The sequence below is a fragment of the Chelonia mydas genome, chromosome 9, assembly GCF_015237465.2.
Source record: "Chelonia mydas isolate rCheMyd1 chromosome 9, rCheMyd1.pri.v2, whole genome shotgun sequence".
NCBI lineage: Eukaryota > Metazoa > Chordata > Testudines > Cheloniidae > Chelonia > Chelonia mydas.
In genome coordinates, this window is record NC_057855.1 from 56289391 (window position 1) to 56317094 (window position 27704).

Here is a 27704-nt window from a genome sequence, read left to right on the forward strand (position 1 = left end):
ATGAAGGAAAAAGCAATGGTGGCATAAAAGAGGTGAGCCTTTCAATCACCCTTGGGCATAAGCAGTGACAGTAAATCCGGGAGCTGTGCACCAGCTTCGCACCAATGTTTTCAGCTGCCCTAGGACGGACAGAATGGGTGTACAACTCCATTGACACAAGTGATGCTTGCCCAATTAGAGCCCAACCCTGCCGGATGGCTCCTCAAGCCAAAACCACAATAGAAATGGAGATCAAGGACATGTTAGAGATGGGTGTAATCTGCCCCTCTGAGAGTGCATGGGCCTCTCCAGTGGTTCTGGTTCCCAAACCAGATGGGGAAATCTGCTTTTGTGTGGACTACCGTAAGCTAAATGCTGTAACTTGCCCAGAAAACTATCCAATGCCACGCACAGATGAGCCTTTGGAGAAACTGGGATGTGCCCAGTTCATCTCCACCTTAAACTTATCTAAGGGGTGCTGAAAAGTGCCTCTAGATGACCCATCCAATGAAAGGCCAGCCTTCATCACCCATGTAGGTCTGTATGAATTTAATGTGCTCACTTTCAGACTGCAAAATGCACTGCCACCTTCCAGAGACTGATAGATTACCTTCTGCCTGGATTTGGGGAATTTTCAGTCACCTACCTTGACGATGTGTCTATATATTCAGATTCATGGGCAGAACACTTGGAGCACCTCCAAGCTGTCTTCCAGCACATAAGGGAGGCAGGATTAACTGTTAAGGCCAAAAAATGTCAAATAGACCTAAACAGGGTAACGTACCTTGGACACCAGGTGGGTCAAGGAACTATCTGTGATTTGGGGAGTGTGTGATAAATGAAAGGGGGGTTCCCTTTTATGGATACCCAGCCAGCCAGTTAGCTATAAAATTCCTCTTAGTAGCTGTTCTCTACTTGCTTTACCTGTAACGCAGTGGTTCTCAAACTTTTGTACTGGTGACCCCTTTCACATAGCAAGCCTCTGAGTGTGACCCCCCTTATAAATTAAAAACACTTTTTAATATACTTAATGCCATTATAAATGCTGGAGGCAAAGCGGGGTTTGGAGTGGAGGCTGACAGCCCCAATGTAATATCCTCAAGACCCCCTGAGGAGTCCCGACTCCAAGTTTGAGAACCCATGCTGTAAAGAGTTAAGAAAGTCCAGGTAAAAGGAAGGGAGTGGGCACCTGACCAAAAGAACCAATGGGAAGGCTAGAACTTTTTAAAATTGGGGAAAAAACCGTTCCCTTTGTGTGCTGTTGTTCTCCAGGAAAGAGGGGAACAGGGAGCAGTTGTGCTGTGAGAAGCTGAAGGCCAGATATCATAGAATCATAGAATATCAGGGTTGGAAGGGACCCCAGAAGGTCATCTAGTCCAACCCCCTGCTCGAAGCAGGACCAAGTCCCAGTTAAATCATCCCAGCCAGGGCTTTGTCAAGCCTGACCTTAAAAACCTCTAAGGAAGGAGATTCTACCACCTCCCTAGGTAACGCATTCCAGTGTTTCACCACCCTCTTAGTGAAAAAGTTTTTCCTAATATCCAATCTAAACCTCCCCCATTGCAACTTGAGACCATTACTCCTCGTTCTGTCATCTGCTACCATTGAGAACAGTCTAGAGCCATCCTCTTTGGAACCCCCTTTCAGGTAGTTGAAAGCAGCTATCAAATCCCCCCTCATTCTTCTCTTCTGCAGACTAAATAATCCCAGCTCCCTCAGCCTCTCCTCATAAGTCATGTGCTCTAGACCCCTAATCATTTTTGTTGCCCTTCGCTGGACTCTCTCCAATTTATCCACATCCTTCTTGTAGTGTGGGGCCCAAAACTGGACACAGTACTCCAGATGAGGCCTCACCAGTGTCGAATAGAGGGGAACGATCACGTCCCTCGATCTGCTCGCTATGCCCCTACTTATACATCCCAAAATGCCATTGGCCTTCTTGGCAACAAGGGCACACTGCTGACTCATATCCAGCTTCTCGTCCACTGTCACCCCTAGGTCCTTTTCCGCAGAACTGCTGCCTAGCCATTCGGTCCCTAGTCTGTAGCGGTGCATTGGATTCTTCCATCCTAAGTGCAGGACCCTGCACTTATCCTTATTGAACCTCATCAGATTTCTTTTGGCCCAAACCTCCAATTTGTCTAGGTCCTTCTGTATCCTATCCCTCCCCTCCAGCGTATCTACCACTCCTCCCAGTTTAGTATCATCCGCAAATTTGCTGAGAGTGCAATCCACACCATCCTCCAGATCATTTATGAAGATATTGAACAAAACCGGCCCCAGGACCGACCCCTGGGGCACTCCACTTGACACCAGCTGCCAACTAGACATGGAGCCATTGATCACTACCCGTTGAGCCCGACAATCTAGCCAGCTTTCTACCCACCTTATAGTGCATTCATCCAGCCCATACTTCCTTAACTTGCTGACAAGAATACTGTGGGAGACCGTGTCAAAAGCTTTGCTAAAGTCAAGAAACAATACATCCACTGCTTTCCCTTCATCCACAGAACCAGTAATCTCATCATAAAAGGCGATTAGATTAGTCAGGCATGACCTTCCCTTGGTGAATCCATGCTGACTGTTCCTGATCACTTTCCTCTCATGTAAGTGCTTCAGGATTGATTCTTTGAGGACCTGCTCCATGATTTTTCCAGGGACTGAGGTGAGGCTGACTGGCCTGTAGTTCCCAGGATCCTCCTTCTTCCCTTTTTTAAAGATGGGCACTACATTAGCCTTTTTCCAGTCATCCGGGACTTCCCCCGTTCGCCACGAGTTTTCAAAGATAATGGCCAAGGGCTCTGCAATCACAGCAGCCAATTGAAATATGCCAATATGAAAACCATCAGATCATACCTAGAACTACTTACTTAACAACCCAGATATGTAAGTAGATCAGGAATGTTTAGAAAGAGGTGATTAGGTTTATTTCTGTTTATTTCTTATTGGCTTGTGGACTCCTCTGTGCTAACCCAAAAATGCTTTTTGTTTTGCTTGTAAACTTTAAGCTGGACCTCAAGAAGGTTATTCTTGATGTTTAATTTTTGTAAATGGGTTTTTTAAATCTAGCAAAAGCCTAAATTCCAGATGTATTTTCTTTCTTTTTTGTTTTTAATAACATTTACCTTTTTTAAGAACAGGATTGGATTTTTGGTGTCCTAAGAGGTTTGTGCATATGTTGTTTAATTAGCTGGGGCAACAGCTAATTTCCTTCGTTTTCTTTCTCAGCTCTTCCCTGGAGGGGTGTGTGTGAAAGGGCTTGAGGGTACCCTACAGGAAGGAATTCCCAAGTGTGCCTTCATGGGTCCAAGGGTTTTTTTTGCACTTGGGTGGTTGCAGCATCTACTCATCCAAGGTCAGAGAGAAACTGTGACCTTGGGAGTTTAATACCAGCCTGGAGTGTCCAGTATTAATTTTTAGAATCCTTGCGGGCCCCCACCTTCTGCACTCAGAGTTCCGGAGTGGGGAATCATCCTTAACAGATGTCATGTCAATAGTATTAGTACCATTATCCATCGTTTTTAAAAAACCCAGCGACTGTATTTGTTCCAGGGATTCCCCTTCAGTACTGAATTCCACAGACTGGCTGTACAGATGCAAGATCTGATTCTCAGCAGGTGTCAACCAGCATAGCTACATTGATATCAGTGATGCTGTGCAGGTTTACACCGGTGAAGGATCTCGATCATATATGTCATGGGGCCTGACCTGCAAGAGGCAGGGAACGTCTTTATGGGTATGAATCGGTAAAAAGAATAAAGGCCAGATTTCTAAAGGTATGTAGGTGCCTAAAGGTGGAGGAACGCATCTAGAGAAATTTTCTAAAAAGCATAGACACCTAACTCCCATTGGTTTCTATGGGAATTAGGCACCTAGATGCTTCTGAAATCCTCACAGGCACCCCTCTGCATCTTTACACACCTAAATACCTTTGAAAAACTGGCCCAAAGTGCTTTTAAAATTCCCCCTCCCCGATCTACAAGTCTGATCTCCTGACTTTCCTTGATCCAACTGGACGTTCCGTTTGGGACAAGAGGATTTCCCCTCTGGTCAACCTTGGAGCAGGGGAGGCGTCTGCTTATGGGGAGATACAGATTTCTTCTTGATTTCTTCATCGGTGTTCTAGAGTTCTGTTTGAAAAGCTCTTACTTCATAAGAGCACATTGTGTCACTAGTTCATCCTTTCACTACTCTTCTTCTCCTAAGCACTACCACGTCACCCCAGATTAACAAACACAAGTACCCCTGCACAAATATACTGCAAAAATTGTACAACAAAGGGGTGCTCCCTACCCCACCCCACTTTGGCCAACATAGAGGATTATGACATCTTGGATTATTCCCAGAATTCACTAGTTTGCATGGCTTCTCCACTGCCTATCCTCATGAGAGAGGAATCCTGGAGTCCTATTTAGGGTCAGTCATGTTTCTGCATGTGACTCAGAAATGAATGGCTTTTCTGTTCTGGCAAAAACAAAGGATGACTCCTGACCCTTCAGAGACCCCAGAAAAGCATTTTATTTTACAGTCATACAATTTCATACACAAGGATTCCAATGCATCTTCAATCACCACAGGAAAGCAACTGCTTTTGGGGTAGGGCATGGTACCAATTTAACAGTGCCCTACAAAACACCACAGCAGTTTAGGACAGGGAGAATAGTGTGTCCAGTTGAAGCTATTGTAATACTTTTAAGTAGGCAGAATATAAATTACTCCTGCTGGAATATAATCAAGGAGACATCGGATCTGCCTTCCTTCACCTTGAGCCAGCATGTTACATGCTGTGCCTTCCTTCACCTTGAGCCAGCATGCTCACATGCTGTGCCTTCCTTCACCTTGAGCCAGCATGCTCACATGCTGTGCCTTCCTTCACCCTGAGCCAGCGTGCCCACATGCCGTGCCTTCCTGATACCCTGCTTGGCACAGCACACAGCCCTGCGGGGTCTGGCAGGCAGTGAACTGCAGGAAGGGATGTGGGGAAATGGAACTAGCAAGGCTGAGATAGGTTGGAGCTGGAGATGGGGGAGAAACCCAGTGACTCTGGGCTTGATGCACCGGCCCTAGAATGGCTTCCCATAGTGCCGCTGCCTGGTGCATGGGGGAGCCGAGGCAGTAATGCCATAGGGTGCTAAGGGGAGGTGAGTAACAATGCTGGGGGAATCTAGGGGGATCAGTGGAGGGCCTGGGGACAACCTCCATGTGGGAGTGAGTAGGGATGTGGGGGTTAGAGAGGCAGGGGGGTAGCAGAACTGGGGCACAGAGGCTTGTGGGGAGACCATGGGGGAGAACTGAGGAGGGGCTTGGCAAAGAAGCAGGGCCAGAGATGACCTCTGCTCTGATAACTTATCTGTGGTTCTCCACCGACGAGCTCCAGCTTGATGAAGCATTGGAAGCTTGTCAGAGCAGGGCTCCTCCCACTAATACTCTCATTTCGTGACAGATGTCTCTCCCATCCCCCACAATCCCCCCGAACTCCCTCGTGCTATCCCACAGACCTGCTCCCCCTCATTCCCACTACATGACCTTGCTCACTCTCCCATGTCCTTTTATAGCCCCGTGCCCCCCTTGGTTGCCCTGACACCCCCAGCTCTGTTTCTCTCCATGCTACCTCAGGCGCTTGAGATCTACATAGGTGTGTGGGATTCCCTCTCTCTAAACAATTCCTTAAAATACCCTCAATCACCCCATTCACAGCAGGGAAAAAAGGAAGTAGCATGCATGGAAGACAGGGCTGTCTGGGCGAGCCCTGTTGGTATGGATATAGCTGTTGGACTGGGACTGGTCACTTCTGTGACAATGGGCAACTCCTGAAGGATTTGGATAGGAAAATCTAGTGTCAGTAGTCATCCCTGAGGGATTTGAATACGTAAATACTCCAGGATAGGGAACCATTGAGGACTGGGGTGCTGCTTTTAGAGGTATATTCTATTTTGACTTAGAAATTCATTGGTTTTTGTTTATTATATCCTTTGCTGAAAAGGCTGAAAATTTCCTTCCTGGTGATTAACTGGCCCTTGGAACACCTGCTCATGATGCCAGTTGAAAGGTGAGAGCTGAATTTTTTTACAAAGCAGCTCTAATCTTAGAAACCTGCACATTTGTTTTTGCCAGAGCTATTCCACTTTCCACATCAAACCAGACACCCCCTTCCTCCTCGTTTGCAAACCACTGTTCTCAGGACTGCATTGCTGGCACCATCCTGCCTTGATTTCGTCAATTTCAGCCCTGAATTTCTTGTCACTTTGTGAAGTGTGCTTCCAGAAGGAGGGTGGGGAAGGCACTTCCTTTCACTTCCTCCTCCTGAGAGGGACAAGAGTCCCAGACTGCAGCTTTGGAATCATCCCAAGCATGCTTGGCTACTGTACATGTTTTTATTCTTGTCACGTTCTCTAGAGCTGTTGATCTAGGGAGGTGTTGTGTTACCTAGGGAGGTGGTGGAATCTCCTTCCTTAGAAGTTTTTAAGGTCAGGCTTGACAAAGCCCTGTCTGGGATGATTTAGTTGGGGGTTGGTCCTGCTTTGAGCAGGGGGTTGGACTAGATGACCTCCTGAGGTCCCTTCCAACCCTGATATTCTATGGTTCTATGATCTTTGACCCATCATTATATTGTTTAGCCTGGCCAGGCTGATATCTTTCAGGTTTAACTCATGAAGTCACTGAAGGAGCACATGGGACAGCTAAAGGGAGAAAAACACAGAGTAACCTCCTTGGGATGAAAGGGTGTGCATTACATGAGACATGCCCAGATGATCACAGCAGGCGATCCGTGCCCCATGCTGCAGAGAAAGGCAAAAAGTGCCAGGGTCCCTGCCAATCTGACCTAGGGAAAATTCCTTTCTGACCTCAAATCTGGTGATCAGTTTGACCCTGAGCACGTGAGCACAACACAGGCATCTAGGAAGTGGATTCTCTGTACCACCTCAGCACTTGGCCATCCCATCCAGCGTAGTCAAGCCACAGCAAGTTTCACAGCAGCAACTGCAGCAGAAGGAATGATTGCTAGCTTCTTGTCTTGAAGGTTGATTATTGATGTTTCAGAGGGAGACCAAACAGACAAACAAACAGAATGCCACCCCAACAAACCCAGAACATATCTGACCACTTGTGCATTGGGGGGCAAAATCCTTCCTGACCTCTGTAGATGACAGGTTGAAGCCCTGAAGCATGAGATTTGAGTATATGTCTGTGCATGTGCAATTGTGTATGTACATGCATGTGTTTGTAGTCACATCCCTTCCTAACAATTAGGAAGAGGGGGAGAAGAGTCTTGTTTAAAACTCTCCAACGCCAGTCTGCTGACATGAGCCAGACCTCTTCGTTCTCACTGAGGGATGGGGGTGCTGCAGAACAGAGATCCATAATTCTGAGCCAGTTTTTTTCTGTTCCCATGACAACCCTGCTCTTGATATGTTTTGCCAGCAACGTGATCTACGAGGGGCAAGCAGAGTTGAGCTGGCTAGGGATGACAGAATGTTTGCTGCTCTGACTTCTAAGCCACAGGGAGTTTCACTGTAGCAACTGCAGGAGAAGGAACGATTGCCAGCTTCTTGTCTTTGAAAGTTGATTACTGTGTCCTGGTGTCGGGGGATGGGTGCGCGTGTGTGTGTACGTGCCCGACTTTCTGCTCAGATTTGGCAAATCATGACCCGCACTAGCCAGGGTCCTCCTCATTCTTCAGTCATGTTAAGACAATGAGGCCCCAAGCATGAACTGTGTCTAAGCAGCTCTCAGAACAGTTCTGAAATGGGGTGTGTGTGGGGGAGGGCTTTAGAGCATCTATCAACCCTCCCCTAAACCACTGACTGGGCCAGTCTCTTGTGGGAGTTAGAGGCCTCAGGTCTAGAGCCCCGAGGGGTTGTTTTAGTAGCTGGGGCGTAGATGTCCTGGACACCCCATGTACTGCAGGAAGGTTGCTTACACCAAAGCAAGAAGATGGTGTAGGAGTTGGCCCAGCAGCTCCGTGCAACCCAGGGCATCTCACTGCCCTGGGGGAATCTTGCATTAGCTGGGAAAGCCAGCATTTAGATGGCTTTGCCCCACCAGAGGGGTGCAAAGCTGCCATAGTGGGAGGAGGATCTGGCCTTCAGTGTTGCCTTGTGCACTGGGATTTGGGAGGGTCCTGCTTTACTGCTGAGGGGCTGAGTATCTCCTGATGGAAATTCCATGATACTAGGACTGGTCTCTGCACACGCTTTCTCTCTGCACACTCTCTCTCCATCCCCAAGAACCATCCAGCCCACTCCATGTGTTAACAGGTGCCCTTGCTGGCAGGCAGCTGGGAGGGCAAGATCTGGTTGAATTTCTCTGTCACCTAATAGGCGTTCCTCCAGATCAGAGGTGAGTGGTAGCAGGCAGTGTGGAGGAAACTGCCTATTCTGACCAGCAGAGCACAGTTGACTGATACTCAGAATTGGCTGTACTCAGTGAACCCTTGGCTTATGTGTACAGTCTCACTTTTGGTGTGGTGCCCGAGGCTCTCAGCTGCTTTGAGGTTCTCCTCCTATGAAATGTTGTTGCTTTCAAAAGAGGTCAATCCCTCAGGCATGGGTTTATCTAATACAGTGAGACAGAGAAAAGGAAGGGCCACTGCTTCTGGTCTATGGTTGAAAAGGTTGGCTGTGATGAAGCTAGAGGGAGGGGAGGAACAAATTGGACTCAGTCTTTGAAGAGAACGATACCTCAATCTAGGCATGTTTATTATTAATTTATTAATATGGCAGTGCCTAAAGACCAGCGAAGAATGGGCCCCAGTGTGCTCGGTGCTGTACAAACTCTGAGTAGTAGTTGATGCCTGTCCCGAAGTGCTCAGAGTCTAAATAGCCTTAACAGACCCAGGGCAGAAGTAGGGGCAGAAAGTGCCAATAGAGTGAAAAATGTGATGGCGGCACAGGGGGGAGTAGTGCCACGTTTTCTCTTTTGGGGTGTGGGTTTAGTTAAGATGGGATCAGCTAACTAGAAAGCAAAGTGACGGGAGATGGGACACTGAAGGGAATGGGCTGGGGACAGGGAAAGGATGAGGGGGCAGGTGCAGAGTGCTGCTGAGGTGAAGGGAGGGAGGGCTGGAGCAAATAGACAATCAGCACAGGACAGTGACAGCCCAGTCAGAATTCTAGAAAGTTCTCTGTGTTACTATTAATGCTGGTCAACACTCGGAAGGTCACAGGAAATTCCAACATTTCACAAACATTTCCCTTGCAAATAGGAACAAACCTAGAAATGCTGAAATGTCCTGTGGATTGGAAATTACAAAAAAAATTCATTTCAGAAAAATTGAATGAGCAGCTGGACGCCCTGCCCACCAGGGATGACTGGCACTGCCCCGCCTCCTGGGGATGCCTGGAGCTTCCCCACTCCTAGCTCTGTGGCAGGAACCCTGGAAGCAGCCCTGATGTCCCTGACCTTGGGGCAGTCAGCATGGCAGGGCTGCCCAGAATGGCAGACCATGGAAGCTCAGGCTCCTAGCAGCCTGCTACAGGAAATAAGGCAGGTTTCCAAAGAAACCCACCCAGGCAGAACCAGGCCTCTGTTCTGGTGGAAGTGCGTCAAAATGAAATGTTTCTGTGAAACTGTTTTGTCAAAAAGAATCAGTATTTCCAGGCGAAAAATGGTTTAGCTGGAAAATTCTTGACCAGCTCTGGTTACCTAGAAGCTCAGTCGTGGGCCAGGCTGCCATTGTGCTAGGTGCTGCATGCACAGACACAGACTAGACAGACAGTCCCTGCCCTAAGAGCTCCCAACAGGGGCGTAGCCACGGGTGGGCCTGGGTGGGCTGTGGCCCACCCACTTAGCATCCTGGCCCACCTCTGAGTCCCAGCTGTGCTCCGACCCCAGTGCTTGACCTGTTCTACCCTCCTGGCACTTGAGCTGGGGAGCAGGGTCAGGGCACAGGGGTTTGCCCCACTCTGGTGCCTGCCTGCATATATTAAGCATGCCTTGTAAGATATCAGGGGAAAGGGTATGATCTGCTGAAAGTGATTTCTCTATCCATATATGTATATCTTTAATGCATGTGAAGTTATGAAAATTGTGTAGTATGGTTGTCACTAAAACATGCTCTACATTGGGGAATCAGCCAGATATTAGCTTCCCAGAGACAACAGCAAAGAAAGTAAACAACTCCCAGACGGGGCGTCAAACAACCATCAACAACCATTGTCCAGCAAGGGAACTACAATTCAATGACTCACCTGTAGTCATTTCCCCCCACATCAGGGGAAATGCTCAACCTTGCCAGGAGACTCAGCAATTCTCAGTCAGACATGCCTGGACTTGTGCTCCCCAAGCACATGGGACTGAGGATATAAAACAGAACACAGGGGCCCCATGCTGGGCCCTTCTCCTTCACCTACCTACACTGCAAGCAACAAGGCAACTCTGAAGACTCCAACTGGACTGGCCCAGATTTCAAGGGTGAAATCTGTATATTAAGGACTACAATATCCAGTGGGGTGAGAAAAATTTCTTAATTTAGATGTTGCCCAGTCTAATAGGGTTGAGCATTTAGACTGTGTGATTATATTTTATTTTATTTTGGTAACTAACTCTGACTTTTTGTATATAACGTATAATCACTTAAAATCTATCTTTTGTAATCAATACACTTTTTTTTACTGTTTATCTTTACTAGTGAGTTTGCCTGAAGTGTGTGGTAAATCTGCTCAGATTTTGCAAAGGCTGGTGTATGGCCACTTTTCTTTGAAGTGGTGAACCAATTAATAAATCTGCATTGCTCATCTTGAGCAGTGCAAGATGGTATATTCCTGAGGTACAGCCCTGGGAGTGGAGGGATCTGGCTGGTGCCTTTCCCTGTGTTGTTCATGAGTGGCTCTGGGAGCATTCATGCAATCTAGCTGGATGTGGGGCTCTATATGCGGTTGTGCTGAGTGATAACAGTGCCTGTAGGGGTTTGCTGCTGGTCACTAGCAAGGCATTGTGAGAGAGAGCCCAGGCTGGAAAAGGTTCAGGGGGCACAGCGGCCCCACAGTCCCAGGCTGCCCCCCAGGATCCTGTGACAACAGGATCTGTCAGAATGATGGTCACCAGCTGCCTAACTTTTGTCTAGTTCTTTGTAGGCATTTTAGATTTGTCAAGGGAGAGAAAAGAATATTACAGACCATAGACAACTCATGCCTCCTAATACTGGGGGGCACAATCTAAAGGAGAGTACACATGATTGCCCCATGTGTAACACAAGTCTCCTTTGCCCAGAGACACCCCCTTGTGCCCAACCCAGGGCCGCCGCGCACTCCTTGCCTCACCAGTTACCTGCAGGGGGAGGGGCTCTGTCCTCCTTCTGCTGCACGCCTCCCTCCAGCGCATATGGCCACTCTCCTGGCAGTCGGGCCCAGGCAGGGAGTGGAGGTGGTGGGACAGAGCTGCTTCTCATGCCAGCTGATGGTGGCTGCTCATGGTCCCTGCTCTGTGCAGTGTGTCAGCTGCCTGCGAGAGCCTGGCCGTCACTACCTCCTCCCCAGAGGGGCTCTCGCAGGCAGCTGCCTGAAGCACCTGGCGTGAGAAGTAGCTGGTCCCACCCCTCCACTCCCCACTCGGGCCCAGCTGTCAGGGACAGGGGCCAAATGTGCTGGGGAGCAGGCACAGCAGGAGAAGAACAGAGCCCCTCTTCCCCTCCCCACTGAGTAGGCCAAGCAGAAATCTGGGAGGGGGGCACTTGACCCTGCCTGCTCCCCCCTACATGTTGCAGACAGTGAGAAGTAGCTCATGAGAGCCTGACCAGGGGTTTTAGCAGAGTGGATGGAGAGCAAAGTCTGCATCTGTGAGGTTTAGACAAAGTCTGGATGAGAGGAGCAGAGAGGTCTGAGTCAAAGATGACACACAGGTTACAGGCCTGAGTGACAGGTAGGATCATAGAATCAAGGAATATCCGGGTTGGAAGGGACCTCAGGAGGTCATCGAGTCCAACCCCCTGCTCAAAGCAGGACCAATCCCCAACTAAATCATCCCAGCCAGGGCTTTGTCAAGCCTGACCTTAAAAATATCCAAGGAAGGAGATTCCACCACCTCCCTAGGTACGCATTCCAGTGTTTCACCACCCTCCTAGTGAAAAAGTTTTTCCTAATATCCAACCTAAACATCCAACACTGCAACTTGAGACCATTACTCCTTGTTCTGTCATCTGGTACCACTGAGAACAGTCTAGATCCATGCTCTTTGGAACCCCCTTTCAGGTAGTTGAAAGCAGCTATCAAATCCTGCCTCACTCTTCTCTTCCGCAGACTAAACAATCCCAGTTCCCTCAGCCTCAAATTTGTCTAGGGCCCTCTGTATCCTACCCCTACCCTCCAGCGTATCTACCTCTCCTCCCAGTTTAGTGTCATCTGCAAACTTCCTGAGGGTGCAATCCACACCATCCTCCACATCATTAATGAAGATATTGAACAAAACCGGCCCCAGGACCGACCCTTGGGGCACTCCACTTGATACCGGCTGCCAACTAGACATGGAGCCATTGATCACTACCCGTTGAGACTGAAAATCTAGCCAGCTTTCTATCCACCTTATAGTCCATTCATCCAGCCCATACTTCTTTAACTTGCTGGCAAGAATACTGTGGGAGACAGTGTCAAAAGCTTTGCTAAAGTCAAGGAACAACACGTCCACTGCTTTCCCCTCATTCACAGAGCCAGTTATCTCATCATAGAAGGCAATTAGATTAGTCAGGCATGACTTGCCCTTGGTGAATCCATGCTGACTGTTCCTGATCACTTTCCTCCCATGTAAGTGCTTCAGAATTGATTCCTTGAGGACCTGCTCCATGATTTTTCCAGGGACTGAGGTGAGGCTGACTGGCCTGTAGTTCCCAGGATCCTCCTCCTTCCCTTTTTTAAAGATGGGCACTACGTTAGCTTTTTCCAGTCGTCCGGGACTTCCCCCTATCGCCATGAATTTTGAAAGATAATGGCCAATGGCTCTGCAATCACATCCGCCAACTCCTTTAGCACTCTCGGATGCAGCACATCCAGCCCCATGGACTTGTGCTTGTCCAGCTTTTCTCAATAGTCCTGAACCACTTCTTTCTCCACAGAGAGCTGGTCACTTCCTCCCCATGCTGTGCTGCCCAGTGCAGTAGTCTGGGAGCTGACCTTGTTCATGAAGACAGAGGCAAAAAAAGCATTGAGTACATTAGCTTTTTCCACATCGTCTGCCACTAGGTTGCCTCCCTCAGTCAGTAAGGGGCCCACACTTTCCTTGACTTTCTTCTTGTTGCTAACATACCTGAAGAAACCCTTCCTGTTACTCTTAACATCTCTTGCTAGCTGCACCTCCAGGTGTGATTTGGCCTTCCTGATTTCACTTCTGCATGCTTGAGCAATATTTTTATACTCTTCCCTGGTCATTTGTCCAATCTTCCACTTCTTGTCAGCTTCTTTTTTGTGTTTAAGATCAGCAAGGATTTCACTGTTAAGCCAAGCTGATCGCCTGCCATATTTACTATTCTTTCTACACGTCGGGATGGTTTGTCCCTGTAACCTCAATAAGGATTCTTTAAAATACAGCCAGCTCTCCTGGACTCCTTTCCCCCTCATGTTATTCTCCCAGAGGATCCTGCCCATCAGTTCCCTGAGGGAGTCAAAGTCTGCTTTTCTGAAGTCCATGGCTGTATTCTGCTGCTCTCCTTTCTTCCTTGTGTCAGGATCCTGAACTCTACCATCTCATGGTCACTGCCTCCCAGGTTCCCATGCACTTTAGCTTCCCCTACTAATTCTTCCCTGTTTGTGAGCAGCAGGTCAAGAAGAGCTCTGACCCTAGTTCGTTCCTCCAGTGCTTGCACCAGGAAATTTTCCCCTATCCTTTCCAAAAACTTCCTGGATTGTCTGTGCACCGCTGTATTGCTCTCCCAGCAGATATCAGGGTGATTGAAATCTCCCATGAGATCCAGGGCCTGCGATCTAGTAACTTCTGTGAGTTGCCGGAAGAAAGCCTCGTCCACCTCATCCCCTTGGTCCAGTGGTCTATAGCAGACTCCCACCACGACATCACCCTTGTTGCTCACACTTCTAAACTTAATCCAGAGACACACAGGTTTTTCTGCAGTTTCATACTGGAGCTCTGAGCAGTCATACTGCTCCCTTACATACAGTGCAACTCCCCCACCTTTTCTGCCCTGCCTGTCCTTCCTGAACCGTTTATATCCATCCATGACAGTACTCCAGTCATGGGAGTTATCCCACCAAGTCTCTGTGATTCCAATCACATCATAATTCATTGACTGTGCCAGGACTTCCAGTTCTCCCTGCTTGTTTCCCAGGCTTCTTGCATTTGTGTAAAGGCACTTGAGAACTCGCTGATTGTCCCTCTTTCTCAGTATGAGGCAGGAGCCCTCCCCTCTCGCGCGCTCCTGCTCGTGCTTCCTCCCGGTATCCCCCTTCCCCACTTACCTCAGGCCTTTGGTCTCCTTCCCCTGGTGAACCTAGTTTAAAGCTCTCCTCACTAGGTTACCCAGCCTGCTTGTGAAGATGCTCTTCCCTCTCTTCATTAGGTGGAGCCTGTCTCTCCCTAGCACTCCTCCTTCTTGGAACACCATCCCATTGTCAAAGAATCCAAAGCTTTCTCTCCGACAGCACCTGCGTAGCCATTCGTTGACTTCCACGATTCGACGGTCTCTACCCAGTCCTTTTCCTTCCACGGGGAGGATGGACGAGAAGACCACTTGCGCCTCAAACTCCTTTATCCTTCTTCCCAGAGCCACGTAGTCCACAGTGATCCGCTCAAGGTCATTCTTGGCAGTGTCATTGGTGCCCACGTGGAGAAGCAGGAAGGGGTAGTGATCCAAGGGCTTGATCAGTCTCGGCAGTCTCTCCGTCACATCGTGAATCCTAGCTCCTGGCAAGCAGCAGACTTCTCGGTTTTCCCAGTCAGGGCGGCAGATAGATGACTCAGTCCCCCTAAGGACAGAGTCCTCGACCACCACCACCACCCGCCTCCTTCTCTTGGTAGTGGTGGTCGTGGAACCCCGAACCCTAGGACAGTGCATCTCATGCCTTCCAATCAGCGGAGTCTCCTTCTGTTCCCTTCCCTCAGATGTATCATCTAGTCCACTCTCCGCATTAGTACCTGTGGAGAGAACATGAAAATGGTTACTTACCTGTATCTGCGTTGCTGGTACATGGACGCTCCCCTTTCTTCTTCTGGAGGTCACATGCTGCCAAATTTCTTCCCCATCCTCCTGTCCTCGCTGCACAGCCTGCTCTGAATCTTCAGAACGTTGTGCCCATAGAAGCATATCCTGATGTCTGTCCAGGAAATCTTCAGTTTCTCTTATGCAACGCAGGGTCGATACCTGTTGCTCCAGACCTTGAACCTTCTCTTCCAATATGGAGACCAGCTTGCACTTTGTACAGACAAAGTCACTTCTGTCCTGTGGAAGAAAGACAAACATGGCACATCCAGTGCAGATCACAACAGCTGAACACCCCCCGTCCATATTACCTTCCTTCTACGAGCTTCCTCAGGAGTTGTAGTAACTACTCAGAGAAGCCGGCAAGATGTAAGCCTCAGCTGGCTGTTCCCAGGTAAACTCCCAGGCAAACTCCCTCTGTTAGCTGCTCTGCTGTTTGCCGCTCAGCTGGTTTGCAGCTGACTGGCGTTTTATACAGTCAGGCCCACTCAAGGCTCATCTGGAACAAAGCACTCCCAATTCACACTTTTCAAACCACCAATCAAGCATGAGGATGATGGTGTTGTCCACAGTGATTGAGAAAGGAAGTAGCGGGTTGGGGCTGGAGCAGGGAAGGGGAAGTTTAGCACTTGAACACTCTAGGGGGTTCAAAGATGCACTCTGAACATGCCATTCATGTCTCCTTTTGGCCATAGGTCAGGCTTCCTGTTAGGCTGACAATTGACATGAACCAAAGACCTGCCCGAGAGCACTGGCTACCAAAAGGGAGAAGATCACCCTTATCTAAGGACACCTGTTGTGCTGTGCTATAAAGTCGAAGCCCTGGTCTACACTAGGAGTTTAGGTCGAATTTAGCAGCGTTAAATCAATGTAAACCTGCACCCGTCCACACGATGAAGCCCTTTTTTTCGACTTAAAGGGCTCTTAAAATCGATTTCCTTAATCCACCTCTGACAAGTGGATTAGCGCTTAAATTGGCCATGCCGGGTCGAATTTGGGGTACTGTGGACGCAATTAGACGGTATTGGCCTCCGGGAGCTATCCCAGAGTGCTCTATTGTGACCGCTCTGGACAGCACTCTCAACTCAGATGCACTTGCCAGGTAGACAAGAAAAGGCCTGCAAACTTTTGAATTTCAATTTCCTGTTTGGATGGTCACCTACAGCTTGCCACACTGGCCAGAGCTTATCAGAAGAGGTGACCATGCAGAGCTCATCAGCAGAGGTGGCCATGATGGAGTCCCAGAATTGCAAAAGAGCTCCAGCATGGACCAAACGGGAGGTACGGGATCTGATCGCTGTATGGGGAGAGGAATCCGTGCTATCAGAACTCCGTTCCAGTTTTCGAAATGCCAAAACATTTGTCAAAATCTCCCAGGGCATGAAGGACAGAGGCCATAACAGGGACCCGAAGCAATGCCGCGTGAAATTTAAGGAGCTGAGGCAAGCCTACCAGAAAACCAGAGAGGCAAACAGCCGCTCCGGGTCAGAGCCCCAAACATGCTGCTTCTACAATGAGCTGCATGCCATTTTAGGGGGTCCAGCCACCACTACCCCAGCCATGTTGTTCGACTCCTTCAATGGAGATGGAGGCAACACAGAAGCAGGTTTTGGGGACGAGGAAGATGATGATGATGATGAAGTTGTAGATAGCTCACTGCAAGCAAGCGGAGAAACCGGTTTTTCCAACAGGCAGGAACTGTTTCTCACCCTGGACCTGGAACAGTACCCCCCGAATCCACCCAAGGCTGCCTCCCGGACCCGCCAGGCGGAGAAGGGACCTCTCGTGAGTGTACCTTTTCAAATACTATACATGGTTTAAAAGCAAGCATGTTTAATGATTAATTTGCCCTGGCATTTGCGGCTCTCCTGGATGTACTCCCAAAGCCTTTGCAAAAGGTTTCTGGGTGGGGGTGGGGGCAACCTTATTCCACCCACCATGGTAGGACACTTTACCACACCAGGCCAGTAGCACGTACTCGGGAATCATTGTAGAACAAAGCATTGCAGTGTATGTTTGCTGGCGTTCAAACAACATCCATTCTTTATCTCTCTGTTATCCTCAGGAGAGTGATATCATTCATGGTCACCTGGTTGAAATAGGGTGCTTTTCTTAAGGGGACATTCAGAGGTGCCCGTTCCTGCTGGGCTGTTTGCCTGTGGCTGAACAGAAATGTTCTCTGCTGTTAGCCATGGGGGGGGGGGCAGGGGGAGGGGCTAGCCACGTGGTGGGGGGAGGCAAAATGAGACCTTGGAACGAAAGCACATGTGCTGTGTATGTAATGTTAACAGCAAGGTTTACCGTGAAAGAGTGTAGCCATTGTTCTAGAAAATGTGTCTTTTTAAATACCACTGCCTCTTTTTTTTTTTTTTTTCTCCACCAGCTGCATGTGTTTCGATGATCACAGGATCTTCTCCTTCCCAGAGGCTAGTGAAGATTAGAAGGTGAATAAAACGCACTCGTGATGAAATGTTCTCTGAGCTCATGCTGTCCTCCCACACTGACATAGCACAGATGAATGCATGGAGGCAGACAATGTCAGAATGCAGGAAAGCTAATGTACTCAATGATTTTTTTGCCTCTGTCTTCACGAACAAGGTCAGCTCCCAGACTACTGCACTGGGCAGCACAGCATGGGGAGGAGGTGACCAGCTCTCTGTGGAGAAAGAAGTGGTTCGGGACTATTTAGAAAAGCTGGACAAGAACAAGTCCATGGGGCCAGATGCATTGCATCCAAGAGTGCTAAAGGAGTTGGTGGATGTGATTGCAGCGCCATTGGCCATTATCTTTGAAAACTCATGGCGATCGGGGGAAGTCCCAGACGACTGGAAAAAGGCTAATGTAGTGCCCATCTTTAAAAAAGGGAAGAATCTGACTAATCTAATTGCCTTCTATGATGAGATAACTGGTTCTGTGGATGAAGGGAAAGCAGCGGACGTGTTGTTCCTTGACTTTAGCAAAGCTTTTGACACTGTCTCCCACAGTATTCTTGCCAGCAAATTAAAGAAGTATGGGCTGGATGAATGGACTATAAGGTGGATAGAAAGCTGGCTAGATTGTCGATCTCAACGGGTAGTGACCAGTGGCTCCATGTCTAGCTGGCAGCCGGTATCAAGTGGAATGTCTCAAGGGTCGGTCCTCGGGCCGGTTTTGTTCAGAATCTTCAAAAATGATCTGGAGGATGGTGTGGATTGCACCCTCAGGAAGTCTGCAGATGACACTAAACTGGGAGGAGAGGTAGATACGCTGGAGGGTAGGGGTAGGATACAGAGGGCCCTAGACAAATTGGAGGATTGGGCCAAAAGAAATCTGATGAGGTTCAACAAGGACAAGTGCAGAGTCCTGCACTTAGGACGGAAGAACCCCATGCACCGCTACAGACTAGGGACCGAATGGCTCGGCAGCAGTTCTGCAGAAAAGGACCTAGGGGTTACAGTAGACGAGAAGCTGGATGTGAGTCAACAGTGTGCCCTTGTTGCCAAGAAGGCCAATGGCATTTTGGGCTGTATAAGTAGGGGCGTTGCCAGCAGATCGAGGGATGTGATCGTTCCCCTCTATTCGACACTGGTGAGGCCTCATCTGGAGTACTGTGTCCAGTTTTGGGCCCCACACTACAAGAAGGCTGTGGAAAAATTGGAAAGAGTCCAGCGGAGGGCAACAAAAATGATTAGGGGGCTGGAGCACATGACTTATGAGGAGAAGCTGAGGGAACTGGGATTGTTTAGTCTGCAGAAGAGAAGAATGAGGGGGGATTTGATAGCTGCTTTCAACTACCTAAAAGGGGGTTCCAAAGAGGATGGATCTAGACTGTTCTCAGTGGTTCCAAATGATAGAACAAGGAGTAATGGTCTCAAGTTGCAGTGGGGGAGGTTTAGGTTGGATATTAGGAAAAACTTTTTCACTAGGAGGGTGGTGAAGCACTGGAATGCGTTACCTAGGGAGGTGGTGGAATCTCCATCCTTAGATGTTTTTGAGGCCGGACTTTACAAAACCCTGGCTGGGATGATTTAATTGCAGATCGGTCCTGCTTTGAGCAGGGGGTTGGACTAGATGACCTCCTGAGGTCCCTTCTAACCCTGATATTCTATGAAAGCACAATATGACTGGGAGGAGAGGTGGCGGGCTGAAGAGAGTAAGTGGCGGGCTGAAGAGAGTAAGTGGTGGGCTGAAGCTCAAATGTGGCAGCAGCGTGATGAGAGGAGGCAGGATTCAATGCTGAGGCTGCTGGAGGATCAAACCAATATGCTCCAGCGTATGGCTGAGCTGCAGGAAAGGCAGCTGGAGCACAGACCGCCGCTACAGCCCTTGTGTAACCAACCACCCTCCTCCCCAAGTTCCATAGCCTCCTCACTCAGACACCCAGGAACGTGGTGGGGGGACCTCCGGCCACCCGTCCACTCTACCCCAGAGGATTGCCCAAGCAGCAGAAGGCTGGCATTCAATAAGTTTAAAGTTTTAAACTTTTAAAGTGCTGTGTGGCCTTGTCCTTCCCTCTTCCACCACCTCTCCTGGTGCTTCTCTCCTCCACCACCCCTCCTGGGCTACCTTGGTAGTTATCCCCCTATTTGTGTGATGAATGTCTAAAGAATGCATGAATGTGAAGCAACAATGAGTTTATTGCCTCTGCAAGTGGTGATCAAAGGGAGGAGGGGAGGGTGGTTAGCTTACAGGGAAGTAGAGTGAACCAAGGGGGGATGGGTTTCATCAAGGAGAAACAAACAGAACTTTCACACAGTAGCCTGTCCAGTCATGAAAATGGTTTTCAAAGCTTCTCTGATGCGCACTGCGCCCTCCTGTACTCTTCTAACTGCTCTGGTATCTGGCTTTGAGAAACCAGCAGCCATGCGATTTGCCTCAACCTCCCACCCCACCATAAACGTCTCCCCCTTACTCTCACAGATATTGTGGAGCGCACAGCAAGCAGTAATAACAGTGGGAATATTGGTTTTGCTGAGGTCTAACCAAGTTAGTAAACTAAAAGCACGCTGGCACAAACGTCCAAATGCACATTCTACCACCATTCTGCACTTGCTCAGCCTGTATCTGAACAGCTCCTGACTACTGTCCAGGCCGCCTGTGTATGGCTTCCTGATCCATGGCATTAAGGGGTAGGCCGGGTCCCCAAGGATACATATAGGCATTTCAACATCCCCAACGGTTATCTTCTGGTCTGGGAATAAAGTCCCTTCTTGCAGCTTTTGAAACAGACCAGAGTTCCTGAAGATGCGAGCGTCATGTACCTTTTCCGGCCATCCCACGTTGATGTTGGTGAAATGTCCCTTGTGATCCACCAGTGCTTGCAGCACTATTGAAAAGTGTCCCTTGTGGTTTATGTACTCGCCGGCTTGGTGCTCCGGTGCCAAGATAGAGATATGGGTTCCGCCTATGGCCCCACCACAGTTAGGGAATCCCATTGCAGCAAAGCCATCCACTATGACCTGCACATTTCCCAGAGTCACTACCTTTGATTGCGTTGGCTACTTGCATCACAGCAGCCCCCACAGTAGATTTGCCCACTCCAAATTGATTTCCGACTGACTGGTAGCTATCTGGCGTTGCAAGCTTCCACAGGGCTATTGCCACTCGCTTGTGAACTATGAGGGCTGCTCTCATCTTGGTATTCTTGCGCCTCAGGGCAGGGGAAAGCAAGTCACAAAGTTCCATGAAAGTGCCCTTACGCATGCGAAAGTTTTGCAACCACTGGGAATCGTCCCAGACCTGCAACACTATGAGGTCCCACCACTCTGTGCTTGTTTCCCGAGCCCAGAATCGGCGTTCCACCACATGAACCTGCCCCATTAGCACCATGATGCCCACATTGCCAGGGCCCCTGCTTTGAGAGAAGTCTGTGTCCATGTCCTCATTACTCACATCACCACGCTGACGTCGCCTACGCACCCGGTATCACTTTGCCAGGTTCTGGAGCTGCATATACTGCTGGATAATGCGTGTGGTGTTTAATGTGCTCCTAATTGCCAAAGTGATCTGAGCGGGCTCCATGCTTGCCATGGTATGGCGCCTGCACAGAAAAAAGGCGTGGAACGATTGTCTGCCATTGCCCTGATGGAGGGAGGGGCGACTGATGACAAGGCTTACAGGGAATTAAAATCAACAAAGGGGGTGGCTTTGCGAGAAACTGAATGGCCCCCTCAAGGATAGATCTCAAAACCTTAAGGATAGAACTCAAAACTGGGTTTAGCAGGCCGTTGATTTCACAGAGGGAGGGAGGGAGGAGAAAATGAATACAAAACAAATCTGGTCTATTTCTTGTTTTGAGCCACTTCATCTAACTTTATACATCTTGCTGGCAGCAGACTGTGCAGTACGACCGCTAGGCGTCATCATCTACTGGGTGCTCGGCAGAGGACGGTGCAGTATGACAACTAGCCATCATCTTCTGCTGGCTGGAGGTTAAAAGACAGTGCACTGCCAGTAGGACTCAATCGCCACGAGACGAAACAAGGGAAATGACCTGGCTGAGTCACTCCCATGTTTACCCAGGCGCCTGGTTAAAAGAGCACCCAGGACGATGTCAATGACGGCTACCAGTCATACTGCACTGTCTGCTGCCAAAAGGCAATTAACTGCTGCTGTGTAGCAATGCAGTACCACGTCTGCCAGCACCCAGGAGACACACGGTGATGGTTAGCTGAGCGGGCTCCATGTTTGCCGTGGTATGGCGTCTGCACAGGTAACTCAAGAAAAAAGGCGCGAAACGATTGTCTGCCCTTGCTTTCATGGAGGGAGTGAGGCAACGGGGGCCTGATGATATGTACCCAGAATCACCCGCGACAATGTTTTAGCTTCATCAGGCACTGGGATTTCTACCCAGAATTCAAATGGGCAGCGGAGACTGCGGGAACTGTGGGATAGCCACCCACAGTCCAACGCTCCGGAAGTCAACGGTTGCCTCAGTACTGTGGACACACTCCGCCAACTACATGCACTTAGAGCACTTGTGTGTGGACACACACAATCAACTGTATAAAACCGCTTTCTACAAAACTGACTTCTATAAATTTGACCTAATTTCGTAGTGTAGACATACCCCTAAAGGTCATTACAAACTGGGAAGCCCAAGTCTGCGAAAGATGGGTGATGGGCATGGCTGTTTGGCTGATGAAGTTTGCTTGACTCTGCAAGGAGACTGGTGAGCAAAGAGCAGGCTGGGCGGATACAGCATGAACACTTTCTAGCCTGGGTCTCCCAAGCTTGCAGAGTTCTTGAATGGTGCTTTTATTCAGCTGCTGTCTCAGAGTTAATCACGCAACTCTAGTTATGAAAAGTGAGGACTGCAGAGCTCTTTGGGCCGTTCAGGTACCGAAACACAGTACTGCTGAGATCCCTAAGGCATCCTTGATAGTAGCTGAGCTGGTCATGACTTGATGGTGAGACAGCTGGCTGGCAGGCTGCATGTCATCTCCTGGTCCCTTCAGTAAAAGAAAACATGCCCTCAGCCTAGACGAGCTTAGCTCCTGGTTGCCCTGGGGCTCAGGGAAGGAGTGGCAAAGAGCCATTTTTCGTCCCCCCCCAGCAGCACCAAGAATTAGCCTCAAGAGATCAGAAACCATGTGTCAGATGTTAAAAATAAACAAGCATAAGACTGGCTTAAAATAAAAAAAATAAAAAATATAAAGTGTCTCCTGTTATTTTTGAGCCTTTAGGGTAGAGGTCAGGGAGCAGGGGGGGTTGGATAGAAGGCAGTGGAGTTGGGGGTGGTGGGCAGGGGGTGGGGGTGTGGATAGGGGACGGGGCGGTCAGAGGGCAGGGAACAGGGGGGTTGGATGGGGCAGGGGTCCCGGGAGGCAAGTCAGGAATGAGAGGTGTGTTGGATGGGACGGGAGGGGGCAGTCAGAGGTGGAGAGTCTGCGGGTGGTCAGGGGACAGGGAGCAGGGGGTGGTTGATGGGGTAGGAGTCCTGGGGGGGGCCGTCAGGGGACGAGGGAGTTAGATGGGGCAGGAGTCCCGGGGGAGCCTTCAGGAGGCAAGAAGTGGGGGGGCATCGGATAGGAGGCGGGTCATGCCTGGCTGTTTGGGGAGACACAGCCTCCCCTAACCAGCCCTCCATAAAATTTTGGAAACCCGATGTGGCCCTCAGGCCAAAAAGTTTGCCCGCCCCTGCTTTAGGGGAATGCCCCCGCGCACACTCCACTTTGTGTGATTCTTTTAGGTTAAAAAATAAACAACCTTGAATGCACATACATAAAGGAGGGCCTCCCCTCTAGCTGCTTGTAGTGGGCCTCCACGTACCTGCTCCTAACCCCTGGGGTGGGGGGGCTCTGCCATTCTATAGGCTCCATACTCTTCCCTTATCACAGTCCTGTCTCCATATCCATCTCAGGGCATGACTATACTGCAATTACAGGGTATAATTCAAGCTCGATTAGGCATACCTGAGTCAGTTTAATTTAGCTGGCTTGTGTCCTGGAGCAGTGAAGCAGCATGGGATTCAGTGTAGGGTGCCCTGACGATAATTACCAAGGGTTATGGGTGGGCTTGTGTAGCCCAAGCTGAAGCACAAACTGCTGCAACTTCACTACTCTGGAACGCAAGCTAGCTATGTCTACTCAAATTGCAGCCACATTCTGAGATTGCACTATAGACATACCTAGGGTGACCAGATGTCCCATTTTCAAAGGGACAGTCCCATATTTAAGCCTCCCTGCAGATGTCCTGACTTTTTCTTAAAAACAGACAAATTGTCCCTTATTTTCAGTCTCCCCCATCAGTACTGGTGGGTCCTGCTACTAGCCAGATCCCTACTCGCCAACTGCCTGCCCACCAGCGGTGAATGGGGGGTCCAGTGGCCAGTGATGGGGGTAGGTGCCCCATCCCTTTTCTGGTTGGCATTGGCTGTGTGCTGCAAGCTGTGGTAGCTGGTGAGTGCGGGCAGGTGACAGACGGCGGCCAGTTAAGTGTCGTCTCTGCTGTCCACCCATCGACCCATTACGTGCTTTCCCTCTTGCTGTCTTCTCCATGCTTTGCCCCTTCACCCCCCTAGCCCCACTGCTCCCCCATCTCTTCCGCCCCCCACACCCCGTGTAGGGCGCATCCCGCTCCCAGCGCTGTGCGGAGAACCAGCTCCTGATTGGAGCACTCAGCTCACCAGCAGTCTGACTGGCAGGCTCCCTCCTTCCCAAACTGCCTCTGGCTCTGCTGGTGCCCTGGGAAAGCCCAAGACCCTGCAGCCCAGGGTGCTGGCCAGGAGGAGCTGAACCCTACATGTGCCAAAGCACCACACAGTGATGGCATGGGGCAGCCTCTCCGCTCCTCAGCTAAGCTCTGGAATGTGTGGGGGAAGCAATTTCCAGACTGATCACGCCCTGAACCTGCAAAATTCACAGCTGCCCCCCCCATCCCGGACAGGGGCTTATCACCCTCTTCACCTGCCCTGGCCCTGTCCTAGGTCCTGCCCCCAAGGACTGCAGGCTGCTCTGTCCCCTAGGCACTCTCCCCTGCAGAGCCACCTCTCTAGCCAGGTTTGCTGAAGCCCCTGCAGTCAGGTTGCCTGGGCCCTGGTGCACAATGAATCCTTAGGGCTTAACCCCTTCCTGCCCACCCTGTAGCCCGGTGACAGAAGGCAGCTAGGTTATGTTGGTTGCCAGCAGCAGCCTGGAGGAATTAGCTGCCTTTCAACACTGTGCGGGTAGGAAGGGACAAGTTGCTTCCAGCCACAGGGAAGTGGTGGGGAGGGGGGGAATAGGAAAGAGATGAACTCTGCAAAGACATGGGCCAGGTCATCCCTTCCCTCCCCCTCCCCTGTGGCTGCAAGCAGCTCCCACCCCTTCACTCCCACACAGTGCCTAAAGGGAAAGGCTGCTGCTGCTGGCCACACTGAGGTCTGAACCCTGGCAGAAATCTGGGGAGGGGGGTCATGTGACCCTGTATGTCCCTCCCCACATGTGTTGCCTCGGGAAGATGCAGTGCCAGGTACCAGGAGAGGCTTTTATGTCCTAGGGGCCCAGCCAGGCATGGAGGATGGTGAGCGCTGGGCAGGGAGGGAGGGTTGGTCAGTCAGCCCCCCCCCCATGTGAGAGAGGTGTATGGGAGTGTGTGTGTGTGTCACCCCTCTCCATGTGAACCCTAAAGCCTTAAAGACAAGAAGGTAAATAAAAAGAATCCAACTACGCACTATTTCTTTTTAACAGGGGCTCACTCAACATGCCGTTAATTTGAACGTTTCAATTGCATAGTTCTGATTGATTGCCATTGAATATGAGTATTTTTACCAGGTGTCCTGAATTCAGCACTGGGAAATATGGTCACCCTAGTCATATCCTAGTCTCCTGCCCACACCTCTTCCTTTGTTCCTTCAGTCCCCTGTCTCTGTGTCCTCCCTCCTTGCCTCCTCAGGCCTGGCCTGCACTATGAAAATTACCTCATGTGGATGATATGTGTTTTGAAGCCCCAGCACCTAGAGTCATATGATTAGGAGAGAATCTCAACATTCTTTTCTTTAAAAAAAAAACAAATTTTCCAGCCTTCATGGTTGAGGAGACAAGTGATCCCTCTATGATCCCACCAGAAAGCAATTAAAAAGCATCACATCCTTAAACCATGGATACGGAGGAAGGCTGAAGCGTACTGGATTGACCTTTTTCATTCCTGTCATCTTCGTCAACTGCTCCACACTGAGTGCAGGACAAGATCAGCAATGAGGATATCCAAAGTCGAACCCAGCAACCACCACTATCAGCTCTGGTTCAATTTCAGCAGTTTTCTTGTACAGGCATATTATTAGGCTGGAAGACAAACAAAATACACAGCACGTTTATCAGGGAATGCTGATATGGGGCTGGCAATCACACGGTTGCCAAAAGCTTTGGGGCCATGAAAAGACTGCCAGTGACAGATGTAAACTGAATATCCAGCCAGACCACCTGAAGGATCTAGACAGAGATGGCTCTGAGTGGCACTTGAACTGCAAGGAGGCTATATCCCTTTGGGATTTGCCATGATGATACTGACCCCCTTAAAGTCTCTGCAAAAGAAATGGAACCATTTGGCTGGGGGCAGTGCCTGCAATCCTGAAATCTCCCGCTGGAGACAGGGAGCTGGGGTGGGGAGGATAAGAGTTTGACTCATAATGCCAGAGCCTCCTGCTGGTGACTGCCATCTTGCTGAAAAGTGACAACGTTAGGTCTTTTCCTCTCCACTGCACAAGGTTTGTGAAATATTCAGCTGGCTTCATCCTCCTTTGGGATTCGTAACAACTCTTTGTGATTCCTTTTCTTTCCAAAAAACAACAAGGAGTCTGGTGGCACCTTAAAGACTAACAGATTTATGTGGGCATAAGCTTTCATGGGTAAAACACCAGTTCTTCAGATGCATGGAGTGAAAATTACAGATGCAGGCATTATATAATGACACATGAAGGGAAGGGAGTTACCTCACAAGTGGACAACCAGTGCTTACAGAGCCAATTCGATCAGGGTGGATATAGTCCACTCCCAATAATAGATGAGGAGGTGTCAGTTCCAGGAGAGTGTGGTGGAAAATTAACCACGCTTTGTATTTGAAATCAGAAATGCCTGAGGATCTTTATTCAAGTATACGTATACAGGGAGACTCAGCCATAGCTGCTCTGCTTAAGCAGAAAATACAGGAGTTTATATAGCTGAAAACCACAATTTGTTAAGCACACTTCCTTTAACAGCATTTTCCTTATTCAGCATATAGTGCAAGCTCTAACAATAGTTTTCCTTATTTGGGATATAGCAAAACAAGCTTTTCCTGTTATTGACAGATTGTTCTTTGCGGTTAATGGGTCTTTCCTAATTTCTAACTGTTAGGGTCATATTTCTTAAGATGTTCTGTTGCAACTGCCCCACAATGGAATTTTCCTCAGCCTCTAGTTATGCTTTTACACACACAGTTAGCTTGACCAAAGTTTTAGGCCTACTTGGGAAGCTTAGGCCTACTGGATTTTTCCTCCACAAGAGGCAAAGCTGCTTTTGTAATGAGCCAGCCACTCCCAGTCCCTATTCAAGCCCAAATTAATGGTGTTAAATTTGCAAATGAATTTTAGTTCTGCTGTTTCTCTTTGAAGTCTGTTTCTGAAGTTTTTTGTTCAAGTATAGCTACTTTTAAATCTGTTATAGAATGTCCAGGGAGATTGAAGTATTCTCCTACTGGCTTTTGTATGTTACCATTCCTGATGTCTGATTTGTGTCCATTTATTCTTTTACATAGAGACTGTCTGGTTTGGCCAATGTACATGGCAGAGGGGCATTGCTGGCACATGATGGCATATATCACATTAGTAGATGTGCAGGTGAATGAGCCCTTGATGGTGTGGCTGATGTGGTTGGGTCCTCTGATGGTGTTGCTAGAGTAGATATGCGGACAGAGTAGGCAACGAGGTTTGCTACAGGGATTGGTTCCTGGGTTAGTGTTTCTGTGGTGTGGTGTGTAGTTGCGGGTGAGTATTTGCTTCAGGTTGGGGGCCTGTCTGTAAGCGAGGAATGGCCTGCCTCCCAAGGTCTGTGAGAGTGAGGGATCGTTTTCCAGGGTAGGTTGTAGATCACTGATAATGTGCTGGAGAGGTTTTAGCTGGGGACTGTACGTGATGGCCAGTGGTGTTCTG

At 49.3% G+C, this 27704-nt stretch overlaps 1 long non-coding RNA gene across 1 annotated transcript; it reads right to left on the minus strand.

The window, feature by feature from the left end:
* Nucleotides 1-3326: 3326 nt before the first annotated feature.
* LOC122461771 lies at nt 3327-13986 on the minus strand. The gene is made up of 3 exons (XR_006283939.1): nt 13976-13986; nt 9842-9846; nt 3327-3453 (listed from the first exon to the last, which is right to left on the minus strand). It is a non-coding gene; the product is annotated as an uncharacterized LOC122461771 (long non-coding RNA).
* Between the last annotated feature and the right edge of the window lie 13718 nt (nt 13987-27704).